General features: G+C 39.6%; 1 long non-coding RNA gene and 2 pseudogenes across 2 annotated transcripts; 1 reads left to right on the forward strand and 2 right to left on the reverse strand.

Annotated features, from left to right (window-relative positions):
* The first annotated feature begins 389 nt into the window (after window positions 1–389).
* Window positions 390–965, forward strand: LOC149165581 (pentatricopeptide repeat-containing protein At1g03540 pseudogene; annotated as a pseudogene).
* A 2,877-nt stretch (window positions 966–3,842) lies between these two features.
* Window positions 3,843–4,196, reverse strand: LOC149165582 (phospholipase D alpha 1 pseudogene; annotated as a pseudogene).
* A 13,838-nt stretch (window positions 4,197–18,034) lies between these two features.
* On the reverse strand, window positions 18,035–18,759 carry LOC149165583 (uncharacterized). Of its 2 annotated transcripts, none has more exons than XR_016260339.1 (2): window positions 18,518–18,759; window positions 18,035–18,405 (listed from the first exon to the last, which is right to left on the reverse strand). It is a non-coding gene; the product is annotated as an uncharacterized LOC149165583 (long non-coding RNA). The 2 variants fall into 2 exon arrangements; XR_016260338.1 differs by having other exon boundaries at window positions 18,509–18,759.
* Window positions 18,760–20,480: the final 1,721 nt, after the last annotated feature.

A 20,480-nucleotide genomic window follows, 5' to 3' on the forward strand; every position in this document is an offset into this window, starting at 1 on the left:
ATGAAAAAAAAAAAAATGCCATATAATTTCTATACACCAAACAATTTAATTTATTTTTTTGAAATTACATTATTTCTAATCTAATTAACTTGTTTAATAATATATTCTTATTTTTGTCATATATTAAAATTATAAAATATAAAAAACACATTTGGTATTTCTAACCCTTTTTTTTAATTACGTTATTTAATAATATATTCTTATTTTTGCCCTATATTAAAACTAAAAAAAAAAATAACTTAGTTGGATACACGTATGGACATTTTATAGGAAGGGAAGCTTTGGAACATTTAAACGGTGTTATAGTCGATTCAGACACCTATATTTCCCTCTTGGAACTTTGTATCAAGATGAAAGCTTTTTCAGAAGAAAAAATAGTCCATACCCACATGGGTTTGAATGGGATTGAACCAAATGGAATGCTAGAAACTAAGCTTATTGCCATGTATGCCAAGTGCGGGAGTATAGAGGATGCACGACTAGTGTTTGACAAAATTACTGAACGAATCAGGCCTTCATGGGTTGCTATGATTGCAGGTTTTGCCAACCGTGGTGACTATGAGGAGGCCCTTAAGCTCTATTGTGAAATGCAAGAGACTGGTATGCAATATGACAGTTTTGTCTTTCCATGTGTGTTGAAGGCTTGTGCTGGTTTGGGTAATCTGCAGCAGGGCAGGGAGATTCATGGTCAAATAAGCAGAAGGGGTTGTAGGAAAGACATAGTTGTTGAAAATGCTCTGATCGATATGTATAGCACATGCATGGTTGTAGAAGATGCAAGGCAAGTGTTTGACAAAATGTCTCAAAGAAATGTAGTTTCACAGACTTCAATGGTAGCAGGGTATGCTAAAAATGGATATTGTGACCAGGTCTTGGATCTCTTCCATGAAATGCAGTTGGCAGGTATTGAGCCGAATGTGATATCATGGACTGCACTAATTGCAGGGTATGTTCAAAGTGGGTGAGGTCATGATGCTTTGGTGATGTTTTGTCGAATGCAGAAAGTAGGCATTGCACCGAGTTCCATCACCATGGCAAATGTTCTCTGCATGTATTGCATTTGGGGCTCTGAAATAGGGGAAAGAGATTCATTCGTATGTTATTCGAAGTGGCTTTGAGTCAAATTTCGTTATCGGGACTGAGCTTCTGAACTTCTATTCCAAGTTTGGAAGAATAGATAATGCATGCCATATATTTGATAGAATGCCTGAGAGAGATGTTGTACTATGGACCGGGATGATTGGAATGTGTACCAAGAATGAGTACAGTGTTGAAGCATTGAAACTCTTCCATGAAATGTAGTTAGCAGGCGTAAAGCCGAACACCTTCACCATTACAAGTGCTCTTCCAGCATGTGCCCACTTAGCGGTATTGCACCATGGTAAAGAGATTCATGGTTACATAATCAGATGAGCATTTGGGATAAATGATATTGTAGGGAGTGCACTGATAAGCATGTATACAAAATGCGGGAGTGTAGAAGATGCACGTAGAGTGTTTGACATTATAAATCGAAGAGACGTGGTCATATGGACTGTTATGATTGCAAGGTATGCAATGCACAGGCATGGTGAGGAAGCCCTCAATCTCTTTATACTAATGCAACAGGAGGGTGTGAAACTAGATCATATTACCTTTGTTGGGGTGCTATCTGCATGTAGCCATGCAGGCTTGGTGAATGAAGGTTGGAAACACTTCAATCTCATGAGTCAAGAGTATCAGATCACACCGAGAGTGGAGCATTATGCCTATATGGTTGATCTCCTTGGTCGTGTTGGATGACTGGATGAAGCTTGGGACTTCATCAGCAAGATGCCATTAGAACCTAGCGCATCTGTGTGGGGGGCTTTTCTTGCTGCCTGCAAAATTCATTGCAATATAGAGCTAGGGGAGCAAGTAGCAAGACACCTTCTTGAGCTAGAGCCTGAAAATGCCAGAAATTACGTGCTTCTGGCAAATGTCTATGTTACAGGTGGCAGGTGGGATGGCTTTGCAAAGGTGAGAAAAATGATGAATGACAGAGGGTTGAAGAAGCCCCCTAGTTGCAGTTGGATTGATGTTAGAAATAAGGTATATACATTTTTTTGTAGGAGACAGATCCCACCCACAAACAAACAAAATCTATGCAAAGTTGGTTGATTTGACCATGCAAATGCAGAGTGCAGGTAAATTAGTAGACATGCTAATTATGGTAGACCCACATTAATCTACAGCTAAACCAAGGCCCAACCTAAATAAAATGACAAGCATTTACAAAAAATGATGTTGTTGAAGAAAGGAAGTAAAGAAAATTGGAATTTGGTGATGCATTAACCTCAGGAGTTCTTACCTATCATCATCTTGGCATGCACATAAATCATAAAATGCCTATTTTCTTGAGCTCTCTTGTAGTCAGAATCTTCCTCTGGATGCTCCTATGGTATATACTCACCACTTTTCTCGACCTCTCTATTTTCCAAACAGAAAAAGGTCAGATAATCCTTGGGATCTGCATCATAGATTTGTTTGGCACGCAAAGCTTGCACAATATCTGTATACATCATCTCCATTGTCCTCCTCTGCCAATCCAAGATTGCCTGCACAAGCCACTCTCTGGTACCCCCTCTAGCCACATTGGCACAACAATATAGACTCTGAATTGTTCTCCTACTTCTATCTTGGTAACTATTTTTAAAGACAATTCCTTGGGAATAATAAAATGGCAGGAACCAAATAAACAAACCTCTACTTTAGTTAGGTAAGGGAATATACGAACAAAATTTATAATTATAACCAACTGAAGGAAATTGTTATCGAGTATGAATGTAGTTTGCTCATTTTTAGACAACATTGGCATACTTACACTGTATACAAGAACTTTCAATGACAACAACAACTCTATAACCCTCAAGTAATTATATCCCTCCCTACTTAACACACAAATCGCCCATGTCATAAAACGCAAAACTAAGATGATTGTCACAATGCAAGACCACATGAGTCATGCATGTTGATACATATACTCCCCCCAGAAAACACCCAACCAAGCAAGAAGGCAGCTTGAGAAATATAGCCAATGACAAAAAATATGGTTTCTTAACTTACAGTCCTTGTTATTGATAACCATTTACAATGGTTTTGAATTTAAGATGACAAAACACAGAGTTCAAATATAACTCCATGTTTATCAAAGATCTTTGCTCTCATTGTGACTAGGGATGTTCACCACATAAGCCACTTCCTAATTTCAACAAACACAATTTATCATATTTCCATAAAGGTCATAAGAAAGCCTTGTCATGTTTTCAGTATATCAAATTACATAAAATATGAAAATCTTCTCTTTTTTCTTGGAACATAACAATGAAAAAGAAATAACGATGTCTGTGTAATTGGCAGGGATACAAACACAACGAATACATGCCATAAAGAAACATATCAACTACAAAAATCATAATATTAGAGCTTCACATACCATTTGAATGCCAAATATTGAACATTGTGTTATTAAAAAACTGCAAATACATATATAACATAGCTCTATAGGTATCAAATGTAGATGCTATTGACCAAAAGGTCAATGCCTAACAATCCCTGTTAGGTTATTGCACAAGAGGTTACCATGCAGATTGATATCAGTTTTCTAGTTTGCCTGTTAATCTGCTTGACTAAAGAGAAAATTAAGAGAAAAAGGAAAAAGTTTTCACTGGATTAGATATTTCCACAAGCTTTGTGTGAGCTCTAAAGACGATTGTCTGTATTTTAGTGCAAATACCAACAACAGGAAGAAAGGGCAAGAGCTCTAAATATAGTATGGGTTACGAAAGACCAAACAGCTATTGGAGTACTACTGCTCCAACTCTCTATGTGGTCAGAATGGGTGGCAGGTAGTTTGATTTGGTGCCCAATTCCCGAGCCTTTGTATCTGGAAAGAATTTTGTGCCAGGTAACTTTGTCACTTCACCAGCATTTGTGACACCCACAAGATACATCAACAAATGGCCCGGCATATTACTTTCCAAACTTTCACTGCTATATAAATCCCAGTATCGTTCTGCTATTTTGTTCACTTTCTTGATACATTCTAGGCTTTCGGGCTGAAGGAACGAGTTATCTAGCAATCCAGTGTGTTCGTACCACAGAGACATCCTGAAACCATGGATTTTCCCTCTGGCTGGCCCATTAACTGCCAGATGATATGGTTGGTAAGCCCCCATTGCTATCTCAGAGTCTCTTGCACCATCCATGGAACGTTGGTTGATATTTGTTGATCCAATAATAATGTACTCATCGTCAACTGCATAAAAGAAACAAGCAAGGTGTCAGAAGAGAGAATATCATCTTGAGAAAAATCCACACGAGACTAAAATTCAAGCCTATCAAATCAGATTCATGCCACCAGTACATTGAAAAGTTTATAAGTTGCAGAACAGAAATTATAGAGCAAGAGGTATGCAAGGACAATATAATAAAATGAAGACAAAAAGATTACAATGGGTTCCACCAAAATTTTGGGATGTGCGAATGCTGCTCCACATCTCTAAATTTTAAGGATTGTCAAATGAGATATGGAGATAGATACTGGGGCATATGAAGGCAACAAGATTTTAAAAATTACCAATGACACCGAAATCCATCCTAAAGTGTATGGAGGTACATCCAAACTTAAAAGATTGTTAATGAGGACAAGGGATCCCACATTAAGAACTGTTAATTTATGCATGTTCTATGCTAGAGCAATTTATTTAATTTCTTTTCCATATAGAAATCACATCAGCATAAAGTAAAGTGCAGATAGAACATAAATATAAATCGCAGAAGACATGCCAAGACAAGAGGACACAAGATTGGCGCTAGTCAAGGACAAACCCCACAATGTGTGGGGAAACCCTTGATCAATTATTCTTTTATGTTCTTCAAAGTTCAGCAGAGAAAGAGAGAGAGAGATAGTACATTTACAACAGAAGTCAACACTTTGACTTATCTAGATCTAGCATAGATCATTTCGTATAACGATGAGATTAGTTGAAGACATTCTGCTTCAACTGATTCTCCAAGGTGACTCCTTCACCTATCATCGTGCTGCATATGGCACCATGTTGTACTAATCATGATTATCATCATGTTGTCCATGCTACCCATGATCTCTTACATCATTCTGCTGTCCAATGCTCATATCATCATGCTGCCCTTACTATCCTTCTGTATATCAGCCTTAGCTGCTTGCTATGGCTTGCAGCCTAGCAAAGCAGCTAGGCTATCCTCCACGCAGTCCCATTATTTGCTTATCACTGTCTCAGCGTTCTTCATAACCATGCTGGACAGCAGTTATGACTGAAGCAGATTATATATACCTGACACAATGAAGCGTATATATGACTGTGTTCCATACCGCGTATGATCCCATGACTGTGTATGACTGCGTGGTATATTATATGAATGCCCAGCGTATATACATAATGCGTTGTATGGACTGCGTGGTAGTGTTGTGCGTTGTATGGACTGCGTATAGCGTGGTTCCATATTGCGTATATATATGTGGTTTCATATAACGTGGTTCCATATTCATATGACTGTGTATAAATGAACGTGAACAACTTATAGATATATAACATGAACAGCGTTTGATATATGAACAGCGTTTGCATACATATGATTCCATGCACAGCGTATAGGTCTCACCATGAACAGGCCTACGCTATCTGCGGCATTTTCATCACGTTGACTGCTGCTTCAATCTAGACATTGCCAGGACTGCGTTTCACCATAATGCCACAACGTTCACCATGACTGTGTTTCACCATAATGCCACTGCGTTCACCATAACTGCATTTCACCATAATGCCATGGCTGCCCAGATTACACGCTGCCTGTTGTTCTACGCTGCCAGATCTGTAAGGCAACGTAGGTTTCTTCTTGGACTGCGTTATGAGATCTTGAGCCTTCCTGTTGCTGCGTATTTAGTGACAGCTTCTAGGGTTTCTTCCATAGCAGTGTTTAGATCTAGATCATTATGCTACTGCGGCTAGGGCATCATAGCAAATACTCTTAGCATTTTCTCCTTCTCCAAAAACCCAGACGTGGAGAAGAGATCACATGAAGAGTGTCAAAATGACTTCAAATCCTCTTCTATTTATACCAAAACGTATAGGTTGAATAGACATGACGTTTGGGCTTCTTGAGCCTACATAAGTTGCTGGTCGGCTAGATAATAAATCCATAATCAAAATAAATTCATATCTCCATAAATACTTATCGGAATCGGATGATCTTTAGATCAATCCTACACCTCTCGACGAGAGGGATTCAATAAAAATATCAGCTGCCATAAATAAGCTGACCCACATGGATTTTCGCCCTAGTTGCCAATTTAACACTCCCTCTCAACTAGGGAGAACTCCATCCGCTGATCCGTAAGTCCGACTGTACTATCTCTGCCATCAATGCCCTATACTGCTATGCCCAGCTCTGCTCAGCTCTGTTGGCTTTGCTCTGCTCATCTTTGGTGGCTCTGCTAACTATGTTGGCTCAGCTAGCTTTGCTATGCTCTGCTCAGCTCTGCTGGCTCTACTATGCTCGGCTCAACTCTGTTGGCTCTGCTAGCTCTGCTTGCTCTGCTCTACTCAACTTAGCTCTGCTAAACTATGAAGAAGAAGAATTGATCGAGAATGTCTCATACCATTCTCCACTGACCCGAAGTCAGTCTTAGAGTGTGTACCACTGGTCCAAGAATAGTCTCAACCGACCCAAAGTCAGCGTCATAGCAGGTACCACTCCTACCACTGGTCCCAGACCAGTATCACAGGCTCAAAGAGTGTACCACTAGTCCTAGACCAGTCTCAACCGACCCAAAGTCAGTGTCATAGTATGTACCACTCTCACTGGTCCCAGACCAATCCTGCACTGACACGAAGTCAGTCTCAGAGTATGTACCACTAGTCCCAGACCAGTCTCAACCAACCCGAAGTCAGTGTCATAGTAGGTACAACTCCTACCACTGGTCCCAGAATAGTATCATTGATCCCAAATCAATGAAGGTCATCCTAGCATAGGGAGTATGGTAGATACAGCGATGCGTCCATCGGTACTACTATGGTCCCTATCTTCATTTCCCTGCTCATTGATCAGATGAGAGTTACTTCCCATGAGTCCCAGACTGCATGGGTAGGATGCCTCGACAAGAGAACTTAATCAATCTCGTCCTCACAGGAGAACAAATCATCCTGCTACAATTGTCATGGAGAGCACATCATCCAGACCTCACAAGAGAACTAATCATCCTACTACACAGGAGAGCGAATCATCCTGTCCACATGAGAGTGAATCATCATGTCCCACAAGAGAGAAAATCATCTTGTCCCACAAGAGAGTGAATCATCTTGTTCACAGGAGAGTGAATCATCCTGTCGAAGGATAGCGAATCATCCTATCCCAGTGTGCACCACCAAGGAAGGTTGAGTCACCTTGTGGTCGTATGTTGCTCCAGTAAGAACTGCAAGCCCCCCGAGCTCCCAAAGCTCAATGTATGAAACATGTAGAACCCTTGTACAAGGGTTCAAGTCATTTGGGAAAAATCATAGATTTGATCTTTCTCCTGGGGCTTTAGCGACCTGTACATCATCTCAATGCGATGGAGCCTCCTTGCTCATCAACTTACCATATCCCAGATAAGGTAGTATCTAATGTCTATTTGCTGCAGCAATTGTCGAATATGATATTCCTCAATAATCGAATCCCACCTCTAGTTATCATAAAGAATCACGGTGATATTCATCATGTGTAATCACTGAAGAGTTTCCACAACTAGGCAACTTCATACGAGGTCATACTCGTAGTTATATATCTGGTCTCGGCGGTACTTATAACAACCGACTTCTGCTTCCTGCTCATCCATGATATCGAAACAAAATCCAAAGAGAACCAGCACTGAAAAGTGCTCTAGTGATCCTCCACAATGCCTGCCCAGACAGCATTCAAATAATCATGCAGTTTCATATTTCCGGCAGTGTATCTCAATCCATGCGAGATTGTGCCTTGAAGACATCTTAGAAGATTCTTGGCACCAATCCAGTGAGGCTCAACCAAATATGAGCTCCCCATGCTAACTGCAAAACATATGTCCGGAATCCAACTCCCTCTTACTTCTGCAGATGAGAGGGTCTGCACCTGGCAGAAATAGTTCGTCTGCATAAGGTGTCGGTATGAGAGGTCTATCATCCACAACCTTCGGATAATGGTTTGGATCGGTTTCACTCCTTAGTGAATCTCAGCTTCATCAAACAGCTATCAGTCCTCTCATACTACGTCCGAGGTGTTTTGCTTCAAGCCATAGAGGGCTTTCTTCCACCTGTATACATGAGATTCTGGTTCATGAATCTCAAACTCCATGAGTTGTTTCAAACCTGTGGACCTGCTACATGAGGGGAATGGTCCCCTTGTAAGATTTTCCTTCGGTACATCTCAGACATGTACTTTCATGCTCTTTTTGAATTCAGGCTTCCCTATCACCATCTGACTCACAAACTTCTGGTGCTGTGTCAATGGACATGGTCCCCAGTGGACTTCCTGTAACTTAATACATCCCTAAACTCAAAAGCATCTTTGAAAATTCTATTTTCAAACACATACATTTTTATCGACGAATGCCACCTTAAAACCTTCAACTTCCATTCTTGGGGTTCCTTGCTTCCTTGAAGAGTCGGTCGTGTCCTTGATGACCTGCATCTCTGCCATTCAGACACTCCTTCACATAAGGGCCAAACTCATAACCAAGACATCTACCTTTCCTTCCACCCTTAGATCCGACCTTCCCAATGAAGTGATCTTTAGGTAGGCCATCAGAAGTTTAGTTGCGCCATTCTGATAATATGCTCTGCTTCGACTTCACCCTAAGTGAATTATGAAGAACCCATTGATCCTTTTGTCTTGTCCCAACTTTCTTCAGTGATTGCTCTTTCACTCTTACTTGGGCATTGTCTTCGCCTCAACTCTGATACCATGTTAATTTATGTATGTTCTATGCTAGAGCAATTTATTTAATTTCTTTTCCATATAGCAATCACATCAGCATAATGTAAACTGCAAATAGAACATAAATATAAATCGCAGAAGACATGCCAAGACGAGAGGACACAAGATGTGGTGCTAGCCAAGGACAAACCCCATAATGTGTGAGGAAACCCTTGATCAATTCTTCTTTTATGTTCTTCAAAGTTTAGCAGAGAAAGAGAGAGAGAGATAGTACATTTACAACAAAAGTCAACACTTTGACTTATCTAGATCTAGCATAGATCATTTCGTATAACAATGAGATCAATTGAAGACATTCTGCTTCAATTGATTCTCCAAGGTGACTCCTTCACCTATCATCGTGCTGCATATGGCAACATGTTGTACTAATCATGATTATCATCATGTTGTCCATGCTACCCATGATCTCTTACATCACTCTGCTGTCTAATGCTCATATCATCATGCTGCCCTTACTATCCTTCTGTATTACAGCCTTAGCTGCTTGCTATGGCTTGCAGCCTAGCAAAGCAGCTAGGCTATCCTCCACACAGTCCCATTATTTTCTTATCATTGTCTCAGCGTTCTTCATAACCATGCTAGACAGCAGTTATGACTGATGCAGATTATATATACCTAACACAATGAAGCGTATATATGACTGTGTTCCATACCGCGTATGATCCCTGTTATCACTAAATCCACCCCTGATAGGCTACTGATCAGGTAGACCTTGAGTAACTGTTTCAAACCAACTTTTGGCTGAGGCTTAGCCTCCTCAACCTAAGAGGGATCTCTCAAAGGATTAATGATATTGATAATGGATTAGATGGCTAACTCTATTAAACAAATGAAGAAGTGTAAGTGGTTGAAACACAATAAATAAACATCCATTGAGCTTATGGAGTCAGAAAAGCTTAGTATGACAATAGTATCAGCTGAATATGGAAGTCAGGGCATCAAAAGTTCAATATATCAGTTAACACATAGAGATAAGTAGGAAACACAGTCTATGAATGTGTGAATGAAGTTAGAGCATGTCAATGAGTTCTAAGTATCATACACTCATACTACTGCAAATAAGGAAGTAAGGACAAACATAAAACAAGCACCATTGAACTCTTTCTGAATCCTGAGAAGTAAAGCCAAAGCCTGTATTCATAAAAACATAATCTTCTACAATCACACAATATGAGTGTTTCTCTGAAAATTTCCAACCCTTTGTACATTAGCTCTTCTCCTATATAGAGCTCTTTACATAACTGATATTCCTCCCTCAGCATGAGGGGAACTCAAATTCTTCCTACGATGACACCTATTAATACTTAAAACTAACTAATAAATGCAACTGACTGCTAACTAGCAGTTTAGAGACTTAGAACAATTAGGATTCTAACTCTTCATCATGTTGGTAGTAGCATTAAATACAATCCAAATTTGTTCTCTGACAGATGGCCTTCTTCAGTTTAGCTTTGGTGGATGTTTGAAACTGCTTGCTGGCCCTTAATGTCTCATCTCTTAACTCTCCTGGAAAGTAGGAAATTGTCCCTGTTTTTCTGCTTTTGGTCTCCACAAGGATATTCGAAATCAATTATCCCTGTTGTTCTTCTTTGATTACACAAAAATGTTTGGACTATCATGTTTTTCATGCACTGTAGACTATGCCTATGCACCTGTATGAAGATAAAACCTCTTTTAATGCTGCCTGAAGTATGATGAACAATACTAGTTGTGATCACTTTTATAACAAATGGCTTATGGTTCATATATGCCTTTCCTTTGCTCGTTTTGCCCTTGTTGGATGCTTGTATTTTGTAAATGATCTTTCTTCAGAAACTCCTTTTCAAAAAAGGTTTCCCTTTTGTCCCTAAAAATTGGTCAACTTCATCAAAATATGCAGCTAGAGCAGTTTCGTAGCGCGTTACGAAACTGCTATGTAGTAGGCATCATCTTCAGCAGTTTCGTAGCGCACTACTGCTTCCTTGAGCTTATTTATCTTGACATGTCCAAAATTCGACAGCCTTGAGCTTATTTATCTTGACATGTCCTTTTCATCTGCCTTGAAGTTGTTCAAAACTGAATATAGAGGCACCATTCTTCAAGGAAAACTTCAAAAGGTGATTCACATCAAAACTTTAGGATTTAACCTTACCTGCTATGTAGTTTTTCTTAGCTGAGTATATCCTTCAGGCTCGCTTATATGAATTTGCAGGTCCTCAATCTATCTCACTTACCTCTGGCTCTGCCTCTTATAACCTTCTTAAATTCATAGTCACAGGCCTTCTTGGCTTGAAAACAAACTCTGAGATCTGGTCATCAAATTGAAGCTTTTTGGAAGATTTAACTCCTTTGGTTTTGTTCTTGTTGGCTTCAAATAGCTCTGCTTGGACCAGAGGAGTCTCTTCTATGTAGATGGTGTGGAGGAGGTCGTTCAAACTTCCCTTTGAAGCTGGGCTTTCATCAACAATCACTGTCTTCCCCTTTTCCTTGGCTAATTGACTTCTGGTTACTCTTCTTTTGATTGTTTTATCAATAGACTGCTCTTGTACCTCTTCCTTGATCTGAACCTTTTTCTTCTGTGACTGCAGATATGACTTCAGGAGACATTGGTATTTCTAGCACTCCAACTTTTGAATTCAAACCGGTGAAATTAAAGGCAAAATCCTTGGTTATTTGACTGTGACCTCCTTGGAGTTTTTCACAAAACCTATAGCAGCCTACCTGTTTGAATGCTTCTTCAACCTCTCTATTCCTCGTGAGAACATCTAAGCCTTCAGGCTCAAGTCTAAGACATCGGCCTGATCTGTGATTTTTCCTTTCTTCAGACATGTCTATGAAATCCCTGCAAGGAAACTTGAAGATAAACCTGCACCGTATTGGTTTGAACACTGCCTCGCTTGAATTTGAAACTAAGAGCTGCCTCGCTTGAGTTTTCAAAAAAATTCTGATGAGTTCCATTCTTAAGCTTGCCAATTGTCTTCTTGTGCATGAAAGGAACATGGGAAAAAACAACACTAACACACCTCACCTTACTTTTTTGAAATTTGAAGGAATGCGTACAAGACATGTAACGAATCTAATGATGAGAAGGAATGGCTACATGTGATAGGCATGGTTCAAGGACTGACACGTGATGTTGAAACATTAACAGATTTTGATGAAAAAGACAGCTAGACAATATCTGGCAGGAATCCTCGATTTCGTAGCGCAGCTAGTGCAAATTATGTGTTTTGCGCTACGAAATCTCCTAGTTACGAATCCCTGTTTTCATAGCGCACATAGTGTGTTTTTGTGAGTTTGTGCTATGAAAACTCCTAGTTGATTTCGTAGTGCATGTAATTTTTGAAACAGCCTTAACCCATGAAACTTTGAATAAATGTGGGACCAATGGTGTGTAAAACAAGATTGTTGGCCATATTTAACAAAGGGAACAAAACTTTATCCTATGTTTTAGACTCCTTAAATAAAGCAATAGAAATGACTTGACCAAGACTGACTTACAACTTTGAAACCATACAAGTTGTCCAAATTTATTTTTTTTTTGAAATTTTTTTTAGTGATAACAGCAGCTCCACTTGGGATAGTGTGCCCTTGTGGTACACTAAGAACTCGTAGGTCCAGTGCTTTATCCTCTTATCATAACTTTATTTGACAAGCATCCCCTTTAAGCTTTCTTGGGCCTTCACCTCGGGCTTAAGCTTGATGATCACTGTAGGAGAAAGAAATCTATATCTACTGAAAAATGCTCAGTCAACTTTGAGCTTATTTGCATTTTCCTACCTACCTACTAGCTGCAATTTCCACTTGTAGCTCAAGGAACATGAAACTTCCAATGAAGCCAGTCATTGATCTGACTTGACACTTGAATCTCTTGACTGTGCTTGAAGCAAAAATAAACCAGATACTGAAATAACTAAGGCAGCATGAGGTGTAACTGTTCTTCAAGATGAAAATATAACTGGAAGCCTGAATAGTAAATCTTTTCCATGTAGTCAGCTATAGGATCCTAGAATACATGATCAGCTTGATGATCCTCATAACATCCTTTTACTTCTAACAACTGATCTTTAGTCACACAACATTTATTTGATATGCTATCCAATTGCTTTTTTGAATGATTCCCACAAACAATGTAATTTTCCTCCTTATTATGATCATTCATTGATGTAAGTTGCTGCAAGGAATTACAAAATTGAACAACCTTTTCCTCCGCTTGAGGGTTATAAAACATTTCTTCCAGTATTTCTTCTTGGTGTTTGCAATCAATTTCATACTCTTCATGATCAAAAGACTGGCAAGTTTGTTGCATCTGTCCATCAATCTTAGAGGATGTAAGATGATTTTCATAGGTATACTCTTGCTGATCTTCATGCTGCATTTCGTGGAATGTTATCCTTTCTTATTGGTGTTGAAATGTATTGTTATGAAGAGCCTCTAAAATTTCTTCATCCATAAATTCATCATCATCATAACAATCCTCCAAATATTGAATAAGGCTCAAAGAATGTTTACAACAATCTTGGACCAACAACAAGGAGGAATGACATTCTTTATACATCTCATAGAATTCATCATGAAAATTAGCAAGCAAATATATTGAACCATTTTCCAAAATTTTATACCAAGACCATGTTTTTCCTTCTAAAGTGGTCATAAACATCCTCATGAGACAATCTTCAGGGAACTGAACCTTAAGACTGCGTACATGCATATGAAACCTAATCAAATGAAGAGCAGCATTGTCTTTCTTTTCATCTTTGAATATTGGATGATCCTCTAACCAATCAACCTTTGGCATAGGATTTGGAAAACCAGTGATATGAGACTAATTCATAGGAGCATACCTGGCATTCATTCTTGCAGTGGAACTCATCTTGGAACTTCATCAAGCTACTGATCTTCTAGCAGTGGAGTCACCTTCCAATTTTTTATTCGATGTGTGGAGTCGCCAAGGTAGTTTTGCAGCCTCAAAACGATGTTTGAGCTCCTGCTACCTTCAGAAGTTCAGCCTCTTAATTTCGGGAATGAATAGACTTCAGCCTCCTGGCAGACGCACCAAAATGTTATCACCAAATCCACCCCTGATAGGCTGTTGATCAGGTAGACCTTGAGTAACTGTTTCAAACCAACTTTTGGCTAAGGCTTAGCCTCCTCAACCTAAGAGGGCTCTCTCAAAGGATTAATGATATTGATAATGGATTAGATGGCTAACTCTATTAAACAAATGAAGAAGTGTAAGTGGTTGAAACACAATCAATAAACATCCATTGGGCTTATGGAGTCAGAAAAGCTTAGTATGACAACAGTATCAGTTGAACATGGAAGTCAGGGCATCAAAAGTTCAATATATCAGTTAACACATAGAGATAAGTAGGAAACACAGTCTATGAATGTATGAAGGAAGTTAGAGCATGTCAATGAGTTCTAAGTATCATACACTCATACTACTGCAAATAAGGAAGTAAGGACAAACATAAAACAAGCACCATTGAACTCTTTCTGAATCCTGAGAAGTAAAGCCAAAGTCTGTATTCATAAAAACATAATATTCTACAATCACACAATATGAGTGTTTCTCTGAAAATTTCCAACCCTTTGTACATTAGCTCTTCTCCTATATATAGAGCTCTTTACATAACTGATATTCCTCCCTCAACATGAGGGGAACTCGAATTCTTCCTATGATGACACCTATTAATACTTAAAACTAACTAATAAATGCAACTGACTGCTAACTAGTAGTTTAAAGACTTAGAACAATTAGGATTCTAACTCTTCATCATGTTGGTAGTAGCATTAAATACAATCCAAATTCGTTCTCTGACAAATGGCCTTCTTCAGTTTAGCTTTGGTGGATGTTTGAAACTGCTTGCTGGCCCTTAATGTCTCATCTCTTAACTGCTCCTGGAAAGTAGGAAACTATCCCTGTTTTTCTGCTTTTGGTCTCCACAAGGATATTCGAAATCAATTATCCCTGTTTTTCTTCTTTGATTACACAAAAATGTTTTGGACTATCATGTTTTTCATGCACTGTAGACCTTGCCCATGCACCTGTATGAAGATAAAACCTCTTTAATGCTGCCTGAAGTATGATGAACAATACTAGTTGTGATCACTTTTATAACAAATGGCTTATGGCTCATATATGCTTTTCCTTTGCTCGTTTTGCCCTTGCTAGATGCTTGTATTGTGTAAATGATCTTTCTTCAGAAACTCCTTTTCAAAAAAGGTTTCCCTTTTGTCCCTCAAAATTGGTCAACTTCATCAAAATATGCAGCTACAACAGTTTTGTAGCACGCTACGAAACTGCTATGTATTAGGCATCATCTTCAGCAGTTTCGTAGCGCACTACGAAACTGCTGTGTAATCACAAAAACACAGTTTTTTACCAAAATTTGACTGCCTTGAGTTTCTTTATCTTGACATGTCCTTTTCATTTGCCTTGAAGCTGTTCAAAACTAAATGTAGAGGCACCATTCTTCAAGGAAAACTTCAAAAGGTGATTCACATCAAAACTTTAGGATTTAACCTTACCTGCTATGTAGTTTTTCTTAGCTGAGTATATCCTTCAGGCTTGCTTAACTGAATTTGCAGGTCCTCAATCTATCTCACTTACCTCTGGCTCTGCCTCTTGTAACCTTCTTAAATGCCTAGTCACAGGCCTTCTTGGCTTGAAAACAAACTCTGAGATCTGGTCATCAAATTGAAGCTTTTTGGAAGATTTAACTCCTTTGGTTTTGTTCTTGTTGGCTTCAAATAGCTCTGCTTGGACCAGAGGAGTCTCTTCTATGTAGATGGTGTGGAGGAGGTCGTTCAAACTTCCCTTTGAAGCTGGGCTTTCATCAACAATCACTGTCTTCCCCTTTTCCTTGGCTAATTGACTTCTGGTTACTCTTCTTTTGACTATTTTATCAATAGACTGCTCTTGTACCTCTTCCTTGATCTGAACCTTTTTCTTATGTGACTGCAGATATGTCTTCAGGAAACATTGGTATTTCTAGCACTCCAACTTTTGAGTACAAACCGGTGAAATTAAAGGCAAAATCCCTGGAGTTTTTCACGAAACCTACAGCAGCCTAACTGTTTGAATGCTTCTTCAACCTCTCTATTCCTCGTGAGAACATCTAAGCCTTCAGGCTCAGGTCTAAGACATCGGCCTGATCTGTGATTTTTCCTTTCTTCAGACATGTCTATGAAATCCCTGCAAGGAAACTTGAAGATAAACCTGCACTGTATTGGTTTGAACACTGCCTCGCTTGAATTTGAAACTAAGAGCTACCTCTCTTGAGTTTTCAAAAAAATTCTGATGAGTTCCGTCCTTAAGCTTGCCAATTGTCTTCTTATGCATGAAAGGAACATGGGAAAAAACAAGACTAACACACCTCACCTTACTTTTTTGAAATTTGAAAGAATGCATACAAGACATCTAACGAATCTAATGATGATAAGGAACGGCTACATGTGATAGGCATGGTTCAAGAACTGACACGTGGTGTTGAAACATTAATAGATTTTGATGAAAAAGACAGCTAGACAATATATGGCAGGAATCCCCGATTTCGTAGCGCAGCCGGTGCAAATTCTATGTTTTGCACTACGAAATCTCCTAGTTACGAATCCCTGTTTTCGTAGCGCACATAGTGTGTTTTTGTGAGTTTGCGCTACGAAAACTCTTAGTTGATTTCGTAGTGCATGTAATTTTTGAAACAGCCTTAACCCATGACACTTTGAATAAATGTGGGACCAATGGTGTGTAAAACAAGATTGTTGGCCATATTTAACAAAGGGAAAAAAACTTTAACCTATGTTTTAGGCTCCTTAAATAAAACAATAGAAATGACTTGACCAAGACTGACTTACAACTTTGAAACCGTACAAGTTGTCCAAATTTTTTTTTTTTTTTGAAATTTTTTTTAGTGATAACAGTCCCATGACTATGTATGACTGCGTGGTATATTATATGAATTCCCAGCGTATATATTTCAAACGTATATACATATTGCCTAGCGTATATATTTCCAACGTATATACATAATGCCCAGCGTATATACATAATGCCCAGCGTATATGTGGACTGCGTGGTAGTGTTGTGCGTTGTATGGACTGCGTATAGCATGGTTCCATATTGCGTATATATACGTGGTTTCATATAACGTGGTTCCATATTCATATGACTGTGTATAAATGAACATGAATAGCTTATAGATATATAACATGGACAGTGTTTGATATATGAACAACATTTGCATACATATGATTCCATGCACAGCGTATAGGTCTCACCATGAATAGGCCTACGCTATCTGCGGCATTTTCATCATGTTGACTGCTGCTTCAATCTAGACATTGCCAGGACTGTGTTTCACCATAATGCCACAACGTTCACCATGACTGTGTTTCACCATAATGCCATTGCGTTCACCATAACTGCATTTCACCATAATGCCATGGCTGCCCAGATTACACGCTGCCACATTTGTAAGGCAATGTAGGTTTCTTCTTGGACTGCGTTATGAAATATTGAGCCTTCCTGTTGTTGTGTATTTAGTGACAGCTTCTAAGGTTTCTTCCATAACAGTGTTTAGATCTAGATCATTATGCTACTGCGACTAGGGCATCATAGCAAATACTCTTAGCGTTTTCTCCTTCTCCAAAAAGACAGACGTGGAGAAAAGATCACATGAAGAGTGTCAAAATGAATTCAAATCCTCTTCTATTTATACTAGAACATATAGGTTGAATAGACATGACGTTTGGGCTTCTTGACCCTACATAAGTTGTTGGTTGGCTAGATAATAAATCCATAATCAAAATAAATTCATATCTCCATAAATACTTAGCAAATCCTTATGACCTTGCTTCCTCCACCTCTGCTCAAGGTTATAAAGCACATCCCAAGCAACAAGCCCTTCCAGCTTGGAATGAATATCATGCCAGGGCTCTCTAGGCCCTCCTTTATCAATCACCCCACCAGGGAAATTCGGCTGATCGAAATCATTGTGATGAAAAGAATCCAAAGTCCTAAGCAAAGAATGGAATTGGGTATCATACCTTCCATCACACAGATCGATCCCTCCAACAAAGCTCATGATCCTCCTCTACTCTGAACCACCTCCAAGAAGAGGGTTGCCAACGACAATGATCTTCGAACTCTTTGCCATCTAAGAGATCCTTCACAGGTACATAGGCTCTTCCAACCACCGTTACCCCAATTGGGTTATCATCTTTAACACTAAAAACTACATTGCCAGCTTGGTGAGCACGGTAAATGTGAAAGGACTCATACCATCATGGGTTCTTGGGTTTGTCACGGATGATCCGATTTCAACCCACAAAAGCTTTCTCCAGATCGATGGTCGCGTACAGTCTGTTAGCTCCTTTTCCAAACCCCACGGTCTCTTCAATGCCCTGAACGAACTGTAACCACAAACACAGACAAATAAATAAATAAATCAAAGAGGATCGCTAAATTATATCATATATGAAGCACTTTGAGGTTATCCAAAAGTATAGAACATACCAGAACAACCTTTGAGCGCACCAGTGATAATCCAGGGTGTTTGAATAGAAGATCTGCAATCCATCTCCATGCAATTTTCTGAGAGACTTAAGTGCTCCTGTCACCATTCAAATGGACCTTTGGGCGAAGAGGAAAATGGACAGAAGACGAATACGATGGAGAGAGTAAATTTGCAGAGTGGTTGTGATGGCATGCCAAACGCAACAGGCACATATAAACCCTGTTCGACTTTCAAGGTCAGTTATCGAATAATAACTTCCACCCAATATCATCCAAAGGCTGAAAATTTTTTAATGGTCTAACATATAGAATAGATGGTTTACTAATAGCAATTAGGAAAATTATTTTCAAAGAAAAACACATTATAACGCAAATATAATATACAATAACTTTTATTGTTATAATATAGTAAATTTGTAAAGTGAAACAAGAAAACAATGAATAATTTATTTTTGTTGTTTCTTGTATAATTAACCATTACATTTTTTTTTTAAATAGAGCTTTCAATTTGCGAAAACAATAAAAGAATCAATGTCACACACCACTTCTTTACCTATTTATTGGTTTTTTTATTGTATTTAAAAACCAATCCACCTAAGGTGTAGTGTTAATTACATCTCAATTGATTTAAAACCAATTGACCCTATATCACGACAATTCCTTCCTCATCTACATTAAATTTAAACCGCCATCGGATCAGATTTCAATTATAGGAATATACGAAAAAGGTAAAGCATCTCAAAAATATATTAACTATTTAAAATACTCCCGCTAAGATCATAATATTAGGCCAAGTTTGAATTATTTTTTATTTTTATATATGAATATGTGTTTGTAATATTTCACATCTATGTCCCCCGGATAAGGGTGATTGCAATGAGAAATAAGTTGATGGGACAGGGGATGGGCAGGGCAGGATGCCACTTGCCCGACCAGTACAAGAACAGTGGAGTGGTTAGGACACCCGGCGCACGGCACAATCGCATGAACGGTTTTCAGGATACGCAAGGCCATCGGAACACCAGGCCTGCAGTGAGGGAGTTAAGACTCGCACGCACCAGCATGCAGCGGAGAGCCCAAGCCATCAAGGGAGCAGTAATGGGAGGAGACTCCCGAGACAAGGCTGGGAACGTTAAAGCCAGAGAAAGGCCGAGGAAGATGGACATTTCGGTGGCTCTGCCACTCCGCCAGCATACCTTCGATCATGCAAAGAAATTCAGGGAGAATGAGGGGAATTGGATCCCGGCGCTGATGGTCTTGGCCTTCCTTGCGAGGCTGGTTATTCTCCTCCCCGAGTATCACTCAGGTATTGCAAATTGGCCCTCTCATTCACATTTCTTGGCAACTGATCTCTTTGTTTGGTCTTGGGTCTCGCACACGCGCAGGGATTTGGCACACCAAAAGGAAAAGCCCAAACTCGGCAGAGGAGGCTCAATTAGCAGGCAACGCCGCATCCAAGGTATTGCTCTACAGCTACAATCCTGGACCTGGGCCACCGTCAACTGCAGGATGCCTCGATTGAGACCAAGAATGGGTAGCCGCAGGGGGCAGCCGAGAAGAGCCCCAACGGATTCATCCTCCAGCGACTTGAATCATCCTCCGAGGCACGGGCTTTCTTCTCGCAGCAGAAGAGGAAGATCTCGCGCCTCTAACTCTCGGCCCGGACCTATCCCTACCTCTGGTTCTACCATATTCACCTTTGACAGCGCTCTAAACAGGCCCAGGATCACAGCCTATTTTACAGTGGTTTTTCAGGAGGAAAGTCTAGCTGATGATTTAAGGACTCAGGCAGGAAATTCAAGGGCAATCCCGGACCCCTCTTCATCATTTCAGCTGGCTGCGGAAAATACCCCTCAGCGGGAAACAAACGAACAAAGGGGCAGAGCACAGGAGGCGATGATGGTAGATCTGGGTCCTGAAGCTCAGAATGTGACTCAGACAGAGGAACTACCTGATATGGGCTGGTGTCGAA

The sequence above is a fragment of the Pinus tabuliformis genome, chromosome 5_1 (assembly GCF_031772625.1).
Source record: "Pinus tabuliformis cultivar Carrire ecotype Pingquan chromosome 5_1, CPIR1, whole genome shotgun sequence".
Classification (NCBI taxonomy): Eukaryota; Viridiplantae; Streptophyta; class Pinopsida; order Pinales; family Pinaceae; genus Pinus; species Pinus tabuliformis.